The sequence below is a fragment of the Podarcis gaigeae genome, assembly GCF_964106915.1.
Source record: "Podarcis gaigeae genome assembly, chromosome: 12".
NCBI lineage: Eukaryota > Metazoa > Chordata > Lepidosauria > Squamata > Lacertidae > Podarcis > Podarcis gaigeae.
The window spans coordinates 24,896,745-24,907,628 of record NC_139688.1 but is presented as its reverse complement, the minus strand read 5'-3'; the positions used below and the strand labels follow the sequence as shown (position 1 = coordinate 24,907,628).

The 10,884-nt window shown below is 44.9% G+C and overlaps 2 long non-coding RNA genes across 2 annotated transcripts; both read right to left on the bottom strand.

Annotated features, from left to right (window-relative positions):
• Positions 1-68: 68 nt before the first annotated feature.
• LOC310828563 lies at positions 69-1,901 on the bottom strand. Its single transcript, XR_014557025.1, has 2 exons — positions 1,262-1,901; positions 69-878 (listed from the first exon to the last, which is right to left on the bottom strand). It is a non-coding gene; the product is annotated as an uncharacterized lncRNA (long non-coding RNA).
• A 1,022-nt stretch (positions 1,902-2,923) lies between these two features.
• LOC310828561 lies at positions 2,924-6,512 on the bottom strand. Its single transcript, XR_014557024.1, has 2 exons — positions 6,178-6,512; positions 2,924-5,053 (listed from the first exon to the last, which is right to left on the bottom strand). It is a non-coding gene; the product is annotated as an uncharacterized lncRNA (long non-coding RNA).
• Positions 6,513-10,884: the final 4,372 nt, after the last annotated feature.

Genomic DNA, 10,884 nt, shown 5'->3' with positions numbered 1-10,884 from the left:
ATTGCTTCGTTATGTGTATGGTGTTAAAATATTGGTAGCCTTTTTATTCTTCATAGTCTCTGTGTAGTTCCAGAGTATGTCTACTGCACCTAATGCAGATCATCTCCCAACTACATCCAGAAGCTCTAGCCATGGAAATGGTGTTTATGCCCTCTGTTTTCATGGGGAGACTTCTGATTAACTGTTCGTGCCTTGAGCGGTGGAGCAAGCTTAGTTCTCTCTTCGCAGCAGCTTGGGAAACATTTTCTGTAGAATTCATCAGCGAACTTTAGCATTTATCTGAACATAGAATAGTGGGTACCTCTTTCTCTGTTTTCTTTTGTTTTTAATTCCACTTATTTCTTTCTACCTGCAGGTATTGCTATTTCCCTGCAGGTATTTATCTCTGTCTTTCACTGCACACTTAGGGCATAGCTTTTTAGAAGTAGTGCCTGGTATGCATTTAAGAATTTCCCACCTTGCAGGACACAATATTGGGCATTATGAGATCAGATCAAACAATGGATCTTCAATCTGTGAGGACAGAGGAGATAATCTGCCCACTATTGGCTCATTTGGTGCCTGTTGTGGTACCCACCACATCTGTTTCTGCTATCCCTTTTGCTGTTGTATCTGCTTCTGACGCCAGCATGATAGCTGCTTTGGGTTTGGGTTTCTAAGTTTGCCTCAGTAAAGCAATATCTAATAGGCGATAAATAAAGATTGTTAATGACCTTCAGACTAACCAGAAACCTACACACAGGATGGAGGACAGTAACTTATATACCTCTTTGAATTCCTCCCCGGACCACAGGATGACTTTGGATAAGTCCATGTGCTCATCTTGGTCTTCAAGGAGAATGCTGGGAATGCTTCTGCCTTCTCTCAGCCAGAGGCACCTATTGTTAGGATATTTCCGTTCCACCTTAAAAGGGAGCAGGCTTTGTGAGTCACAGAGTCTGCGTATTTCCTGTTCACAGGATGTTTCTGTTGTGTCTATGCTTTCGTCTCTCTCTGTGCCTGAACACGCAAGCAGGCAGTCATGATTTTTCTTTTGTTCTGACCAACGCTGAATAAACTTCTCAATAATGCTCTCCTGCGTTCAACTTTCGCTGTGCGAATTCTGCTGATAGAGCTTGCATCAGTTCTGGAATGTGGCAAGCTATTTTCTGGAGCTAGTGTCGCTAATTGCTGATATTGCGTTTCTACGGGAGGTCGATGGGTGTCCAGAGGCGACGTGGGGGCCATGATGGGCCATATCTCCCTGGCAGTATCCCAACACCTATGACTCTGTTTTGCCTGATATTGTTTAAGTCAGTGGTTCCCAAACTCTTCCACCTACTCTGACCATTTGAACATTGCTGAGAGTCCTTGCGGATTTTCTGTCTGTTCTAGCAATTAGAATGTGCTGTGCTAAGTGCTGTGTGATTTTTAATTATAGACATGCCACGGACCACCTGAATGAAGCTTGTGGACCACAGTTTGGGAACCTCTGAGCTTTGCCACTCCTCTTAGCTCTTGGGACCACAAATCCAAATTTCAGACACAATTGGAATGCTGAATCAGCATTCAGATCATTCTGTCACATCTGCAATAGCATTAGTGGCTTGGGAAGAGCAAGATCCCAAAAATGTTGAGTAGGATTGGTCCTCTAAAGCATCACCATTTTCCTGCTTACCTTGCAGAGATGCAGCATTGAGAATAACCAACACTGAACTTGAGTGACTTGCCTTTATATAATAGAATTGCACAACATTTCTTCCAATTCTGGCTGATCCAACAGCTGGCTCTTTCTTGGTATCTACAGTGGGGATTCCAAGGTCACTGTTGACTGCTATGATACCCACTTCTTTTGTTCCAAAGCTCTTTACTCCTGCTCTTGATGTGTACCCTCCACTGTGTTGTATGGTCCTAGCGTTGAATAAAGAAGAAGAGGAAGAAGAGTTTGGATTTGATATCCCGCCTTTCACTCCCCTTCAGGAGTCTCAAAGTGGCTAACAACCTCCTTTCCCTTCCTCCCCCACAACAAACACTCTGTGAGGTGAGTGGGGCTGAAAGACTTCACAGAAGTGTGACTGGCCCAAAGTCACCCAGCAGCTGCATGTGGAGGAGCGGAGACACAAACCCGGTTCCCCAGATTATGTGACTGCCGCTCTTAACCACTACACCACACTGGCTCTAAAGTAGACTGTTACCTTATCCCTCCAAGTGCGATTCTCATATAAGTGCAGGCCAGGGGTGGCTAACCTATGGCCCTCCAGATGTTGTCAGACTCCAGTTCACAATAGCCTCAGTCAGCATGGCCAGAGGTCAGGAATGACGGGAGCTGTGGTTTAGCAGCAACTGGAGGACTGCAAGCTTCCCATTACTAGGTAGACCTTAAGAGCCTTGCTGAATGAACCAAAGGTCCATCTAGTCAAATAACCTGTTTCTTAGAGTCACAAATCGGATGCCTCTAGAGAAGCGAAAAGTAGGGTGGGAAGGCAAAACCTTTCCCCATTGCTATCCTCAAGCAACTGATATTCAGTGGCATATTCTCTTGCCCCTGGAGTTTGGATGTAGCGAGCATGGCTCATAAAATGATCCTCCATTAGTTTGTCTTCCCTCTTTTATGCTATTTTAAGCCTAGTGGTCATCACATCTAGGACAATCTGTTCCTTAATTATGTGATGTGCTTTATTTTGTCCATCCTGAATCCTGCCAATTACTTCCAACACCTGGTATTACGAGCGAGGAACAAAAAAAAATAATCATGTTCTTCTCATGCAAATAATAATCTCAACCTCCCCAGTGTATTTTTCAAAACTGAAAAGCCCCAAACACCATTTTGGCTTCATCTGGAATCTGCTTCAATCGTATGATCATTCTGGTTGCCTTTTTTTGGTCGCATTTTCCAAATGCAGTTGTACCACTGGTCATTACAATATGGTCTGTTTTATTTTAATAATCTTACAGTTGCTGCCCACTTATTTTCATTGAGCTATTCATCATGACCCAAAGATCTTTCAGACCCTATTAGCCTGTACATACAGCCACATGCAGCTTGTTTGCTGCAGTATGCACAACTTCATTTATATTTAACTTCACTTGCCTTATTACTGCCCATTTCCCCGTTTTGGAGATGCCCTTTTGGAGCTCTGTGCAGTCAGCTTTGTTTTTCACCATTCTAAACTGGTGTCATGTGCAAGCTTGTCTATTTCCCCCCTAATTCCAGTTCACTTAGGAACAAGTTAATTAGCACTGATTCCAGTACAGATCTTTAGAAAGTCCATATGTGTCTGTCTTGCATTTCAAAAAATGTTCACTTACAGTTCCTTGCTGCCTGTTTTTCAATGGATTACTAATGATAAACTTCTAGGTCCATCATATCACTTCAGATAGAGCTTTGGAGCTTCTGCCAAACTGTTGTCTAACTCATCTTTCCTCAGTGATGGTCTATGTTTATATGTGGAACAAGTAAACCCCATGGATTGTCTCTTATCCTCAGAAAAACAGCAGTCGTGATCCTTTGTCAATGACATAGTCTTCCTGTGTGTTCAGTCTACCCACAACTTAGCAGTACCCCTACCATCTGCTCTGCCTGAGGTGGGCAAGGACTCTTGGAGGAGAATAGTGATGAGGACACCTGCCTGATGACTCTTGGGAGAATATCTACTAAATACAGCAAGATGGAAGACCCATAAATCACTTGTAAACATTTTTGGCTACGGAACTCAAGTAGAAGAGCTAGGAAAGACTTGCACCAGAGACCTCTGAGCCACTGCCATCTGGAGCAGGAAATACTGGTCTTGCATGGTACAAATTGTCAGGAGTGACAATTTATTGCAATATATAATAAAAACATTTTTACTTGGGTTTACTATCGCAGTTTACTAAACAACAACCAATGTCTAAAATGCAAAATGTTAAACACATTTGCAAAATGCTATTGTTATTCTGAAACTGCATAATAAAACTATGGTCAGTATTGATGTTGAGTAGTGATTCAGTGATCTTCAGATGAAGATCTAGCTAGTGGTCTTCAGCAGCATATAAATGGCAATTAGGGGATTAAGTGCTTTAAAGTAGAATTGGATTCAGGATTGCATAATTCAGGAGTCCTGTTCTTGAAATAAAACTCATTTCTTTATGTACAAATCTTGCTTGCAGTGCCCCCACCCAATGTAAAATACTATGAGCTAGAACCAGATCAAGTTAGTGAACTTGGGTTCCACTGAAATCAATCTCAGAACCATAGAATTGTAGATTTGGAAGGGACTCTAAGGATCATCTAGTCCTACCCTCTGTGATGCAGGAATATGTAGCTGTCCCATGCGGGGATTGAACCTGCAACCTTGGCATTACCAGCACCACACTCTAACTGAGCTATCCATAGGTCATGGTATTCACTAAGTTTCAGTGATTTCTAAGGGTTCAAGTTAAGCATATAGAAAACCAGCCCAGTATTGTCTACTGAATTAGTTCAGCTCTAAATCTGGGCAAAAGCTGATCTAATTGCAATTCCTGATGTTCAGATTCAAGTCTGTGAATATGAATGCACATTTTTTAAATTAAATCTTTTAAAGATGTAATTGCAACACAATATTAGTCAGTCTCTTCCAAAGATAGAGCTATTGCACCATTTCTTTAAAAAATTGAGAACCAGCTATTATGAAATATCTTCACAGAACTTCCCCCTTGAAGGACAAAAAAAAATCTTTAATAGCAGGATTTCTTGCTTTCGGGGTATTGTAAACCGCAGTGACTTTTCATTTCTAATTAAGTCTCTTAAAATTAAACTGACTCCCTCCTTCCTTGCTATCTTTCCACCAACAGTTAAAGACTTTCTTGTTCCAACAGGCTTTTAAGAATTGACTTATTAAAGAAAGGGCTGGTGCTGTGATATTTCTATTGCAATGCTTTGTATGTTGAGATAGATAGATAGATAGATAGATAGATCGTCTTTAATGATTGCTCCCCCCACCCAGCTATTTCTATTTTAGCTGCAAGCCACGTTGAATCCCTGTCAGGGAAAAAGGTGGAATCTAAGTAAACATAGTAATAATAAAAATAAGTCCTACTGAACTCAGTGGGACTTACCGTATTTTTCGCACCATAGGACGCACTTTTTCCCTCCTAAAAAGCAAGGGAAAATTTGTGTGTGTCCTATGGAGCGAATGCAGGGGGGGGGGGAGGCAGGCGGGAAAAGCCCCCAAGAGCCGCACATAAGCTTCGTGCGCTCTTGCAGACTTTTCCCCAGGAAAGAGAAGGGACTGACTAGCTGCATCAGTCCCTTCTCCCACCTCCCAGAAAAGCCAGGAGAAGCCGCGCAGCCCCTTTAAAGAACTGGTGGCTTCTGCCGGTTTTGCGGGAGATGGGGGAATCCCCCCCACGTCCCAGAAAAGCCAGGAGAAGACGCGCAGCCCCTTTAAAGGGCTCACGGCTTCTGCGGGCTCTCCGGGAGGTGGGGGAAGCTGCAGCGGATTCCCTCCTCCCCGGCTCACTTGTGTAAGCAGCTCCTCTCCCACTTTCCTGCTTCAAAGCAATCACGGAAGAGGGAAGGATGGGGACCATGGATCCTCCACTGCTCGTGGCTGCAGCGGATTCCCTCCTCCCCGGCTCCCTTTGAAGCAGCAAAGTGGGAGGGGAGCAGCTTACACTCCTGTAAGCAGCTCCTCTCCCACTTTCCTGCTTCAAAGCAACTACGGAGGAGGGAAGGAAGGGGACCATGGATTCCTTCCTCCTGGACTCCCTTTGAAGCAGCAAAGTGGGAGGGGAGCAGCTTACAAAGTGGAGAGAATCCACTGCAGTTGTGAGCAGAGGATCCATGGCTCCGCTTCCTTCCCTCAAAGCAGGGTGCGAGGGTGCAGGGGGGAAAGAGGGCAGGAAATAGATGCCGGGCAGGAAGACACAACCACACTTTGACCACTGGAAAGCCTCAGCTTCCCCAGATTTCCACTGAGACGGCCAGGCTAATCTCAATGGCCATAAGTCAGGCTCAGCATTATTAACTGGACTTAGATAAGCCATGGTTCCCCTTCCTACCCTCCTCTGAGGCTCGATTTAAAGCAGCAAAGCGCAAAGCAGACAGGAGCCGCCTGCTTTGTGCTTTAAATAGTTTAGTGCAACATTTGATTCAGAATATTTTTTTGTGTGTTTTCCTCCTCTAAAAACTAGGTGCGCCCTATGGTCAGGTGCGCCCTATGGTAAGAAAAATACGGTAATTTCTGAGCAAAAATGCTTAGGGTTGTTGTGTAAGGCTGCATTTTTTTTACCCAGTTACATGGGAATAAGCTCCATTAAACTCAGAGAGGCTGGCAGTGTAAGGATCAATTTGCAATAAAGGAATAAACACTCCACATGCTCCATTAAAAAAATGCAGGATATTGAACCATTGCAGTTAAAGAATTTGAAGTGGATTGGTGACATTTTCCTTTGAAATAAGGGATAAATACAAAGTGTTTTGTATTCATCATTGCCTTCATTGGGTGCAGACATTTTCAGTATAAACATAAAGCTGTTTTTGTAGCTGATTGTATGCAGCAGTGTCCTCTTTATGTATTCACATGACGTAAACATGTATGTTGTCCTCTAGACCCGAGCCTTAGGCACATGCATTCTTGCAAACATAGAAACATGTTATAAGCAAGCTATACTTCAAAGTGCTTATCTTGTGAACTTGCCATTTAAATTGTGCAGTCATAGCAAAGACTCCCATTTCCAAAAAAAAAGGACAGTGTGTGTGTGGTGTGTGTGTGCCTGACCTCTCCACCAATTTTAATTGATTTATGTCAGAGATAAGGAGGGGAGAGAATAGAAATAATAAGAAGATAAAGTATATTCCCATGTCTTTCCCAACCGCCCCAGCACATGGAAGAATACGTGTTATAATGTGAACAAGATGCTGCAGCTCCTTCACCACTTGATGGGCTGCTGCAGTAACAGGAAACAGGGCAGCAGGCACACAGCAGAGGAGGAGGAGGAGGCTGGTGGTTTTGAGTGCCCTTTCCATTAGCTACCTCTCTTCCCTGAGAAAGGGAAATGCAGCAACAAGAGCGGAGGTTGATGGGCAGGGTGGGGTGGGAGGCAGGAGTGGAAGGTTCCACCTAAACATTAGGAAGAACTTCCTGACAGTAAGAGCTGTTCGACAGTGGAATTTGCTGCCAAGGAGTGTGGTGGAGTCTCCTTCTTTGGAGGTCTTTAAGCAGAGGCTTGACAACCATATGTCAGGAGTGCTCTGATGGTGTTTCCTGCTTGGCAGGGGGTTGGACTCGATGGCCCTTGTGGTCTCTTCCAACTCTATGATTCTATGATTCTAAGGGGTGTGTAGTGGACAGAGGTGGATTTAGCGGCGAAACCTGGAAGTAACGTGCTCCGTTACTTCCGGGTTGCCACGGAGCGCAACTCGAATGCACTCAACCCGAAGCACATTCACCTTGAGTTACGACTGTACCAAACTCCACCCATGGAGAAAGGAAGTGAGTGGAAGCAACTTGCTTCATTCTGCTTCATGATTTCTGCTTGCGCAATGGAACTTCCCTGCCTCCCTCTGCCTGCATCCTCTTCAGATCTGCTCTGGAGGATCAGAGGAACCCCTAGAACAGAGAGGAAAGCCTGTGCACATGGAACACTGGGGACGGGGCTGGTGTGAACACCCTGTCCATCTACACACCATGGGTCAGCAAACTAAGGTGCGCGGGCCAGATCAGGCCCAATTGTCTTCTGGAACTGGCCTGTGGACAGTCCGGGAATCGCTGCATGGATCACCAGTGCGCGTTCTTTCTCTCTCCCTCACACAGCTATGGCACCGCCGCATCCTCCCTCCCTCCTTCTGGCTTCTCCCCACCCTGCCTAGAGGAGGAAGGGGGCTAGGCTTTGTTGGTGCCAGCAGCAGCAGCAGAACTCAAGCGACCGCCATTTTAAGCAGCCCCTCTCCAGAGCTCTTTTGGCATTGCCAGCCCCTGCCGCTCATAAGACACAGGTAAGCAGCCACTGGGGTTTGTGGTGCTCTTGCATCATTTCCCCCCAAAATATAGTCCAGCCCCCCACAAGTTCTGAGGGACAGTGTACCGACCTGCTGAAAAAGTTTGCTGACCCCTGGCCTACACAGTTTTAGCCCTGAAGAGGCCTCCCATCATATGTGGTCTTCTAAATGTTCCACAAATCACCAACAGAAAACACACTTGTTTAAAGATCTAAGAGAATGGATACACAGCCAGAATGTGTACACAGTCACACCAGTCAAGATCTCAAGGACAATGATAGTTGGGAATGAATTTAAAGAGCCTTTCTCCTATGTAGCAATGAGTATCATGTTTTGAATGAAAATTAAAAGAGCCTAGATGTCAATATCAACAACTGCATCAACAACCGACTGGAACACATTGTTTTCAAAACGGACAAATTTGTTGCTGGAAAGGGCACCTGTTTTGTACAGTTGCCTGACCTTTCGGGTGTGTAGGCTTCCTTCCAGAGTACAGACATGTGGTGTGGCTGGAAAGGTTCATGTTGGCTTTTGTAGGTTTTGATTGGAGGCATGTGAAAACATTCACTTCTCCATAACTCTGATTCCTGTGAACCCAATAAATCTGCTTTGAAAACTTCCTGAGACTCAGGGATTGCTAGATTCCCAAAATACCAACCCAGACATAATTACATTTATTAGTAATGTTACAGGTGATACAGTTTCTTATTTAAAAGCTTTTATTTTAAAAGGAGAAGCAAATGAATTTAATAAATCTGTGCACTCAGCTAAGGTGTATGGACGTTGCCTTAAGCCAGAGTTTAAATTAGCCTTCATTCAGTTGCCAAACTGGAAGCCGCGCCTTGGTTCCCGAACATTTTGGAAGTCAAAGGACTTCTGGAATGGATTCCATTCTACTTCCAAGGTACATCTGTACAGCTATTGAAGTTCTGGCTCCGGTTGTTAGGAGAAGCCTGTTGCAAGGCTTCCCCACACAGCAAGAACTCTTTCCAAACCCCCAGGATATGGTGCACCGGGCCATTTATCAACAAGGTGCCACTTCTCAAAGGCCTACTAGAGCAGAAATCATAACCCCCCCAAAAAAAAACCATCTGAAATTAAAGTGGGTGGCATCTCTGTAGAAGGAGATGCATATTTGGAATTCAAAAACGGGATCTGCTCAAGTGACTCGTGTGTGGCAGGGAGGAGGGTTTTCATACAGGAGGAGACATTGTCTTAAGGCAGGGGTGAACAGAACAGTGCAAATAATTTTTGATCTTGAAATAGCTCTCTCTTGCTATTCAAAGCTGTAAACTTCAAAATCCAGATGCACCCCATAACACATGCAACTGCAAAATGCCTGGATGCTTTCTTGCATATTTGCAACTGTGATGGCCTGCGACTCGGGCTCAGGCTCGGAACCAGAGGAGTCCGCACCAGATCCTTTGCCGCAGGCGGCAGCTGAACCTAGTCTGGGGTCTGATTCTGAAAAGCCCCAGTCTGCACAGGTTCCCCTGCAACAAGCACCAGCTGGGCCGAGTCAGGGGCTCCAGATGCGGGGATTACCTCGTTGCCTCCAGCTGGGCAATCACTTACAGCTGCTCCACTACCAGTTGGGTCAGGAGAGGCTGAGGCGGCCTCTGGGTTTGGTAACCCACCGACAACTCCCGAGCTGTAGCAACTAAGGTCTGAGAGAAGGAGAGACCTGAGTACTCGCAGGAGGAGTGCTCACCTTTGGGTGAGACAGGGAGGTGAGTCACCGGGGGATCAGGACCAGCCGTTACCCTGATAAAGATAAAAGGCTGTTGGACCCCACCCCAGGTAGCAGGAGCAACATTGCTGTTTGCCAGAACTTGCCTGAGACCCTGTGCCTAACCTTGCCTGGTTTCCTGCCTCGTGTCCTGCCTTGGCCCTGTCGGACTAACTCCTTGCATTGCTCAGGTTACCCCGGCACAGCAATGAATCTATTAAGGCGTTTCTCCCTCCACTTGGAGCAAATCTTCTTGCAGAGGAAAGAGCTGAAATGGCATTCTTTGCCATTCCCTCTCATCTGCCATTTCCTCTCATCTGCTTTCCACTGAAGAGCTGATGGGTGGAGACACAGAGTGAGTGGCCCTTGGACCAGAAGCTTACTCTCTTAAGATGAGCTGGGCCAAGGCTACATAAGTACTTTAAAGGTTTAAACCTGCACTTTGAAAATAGAGCATAGACATACTCTGGATGCTTGCTGACTGCAACAGGTTTCTGTTATAAATCCAGGAAGTAAAATGCACCTGAGGAGCACAGACTAGCTTTGGGGGCAAAGGACAGGCTGTGTGACACACATAGCTCTGCCTAGTTTCTGCCCCATAGTCTTTGCCACCTGAGGCAACTACCTCTCTCTGCCTGATGATATGGGGTGGCACTTGTCTTGATTTGTATTCATTTGCTGTTCTTGATAGCTCTGGTGTTTTGCTGAGTTGCTGTTATTTCTTTTTTAAGACTAATTATTCCAATCTTCCCCCTTGAAGACAGGAACCACTGTGGGATGTTCAATATTGCTTTAAGCTGTTTTATAATGCTACATGAAGGGCTGCATCTAGGAATGAGTCAACATAATAAAGTCCATTTTGAGGCATTTCTATTTAAATATGTTTTTGTTTCAAATTACATTGATTTTACATGTTGAAGTTTGGCTTCACATGTTGAAATGCAAGATAGAAATAAGAAATAAAAATTAACAAGTACAGGCAAAACAATCACAACAAGTAGAAAAGCTATCATAACACACACACACACACACACACACACACACACACACACACACACAATTCTTGGAGACATTTGATGAGCCAATCTGTTTCCCACACACAACTGAGGCATTCCCAGAAAAAAAAAATAATGCTGAGCATTCATCACTTTATCACCTGCCATTCTGTGGAAGCTCTTCCTTCCTTTTTCCTTCAGCGGTGAAATTAGCTTAG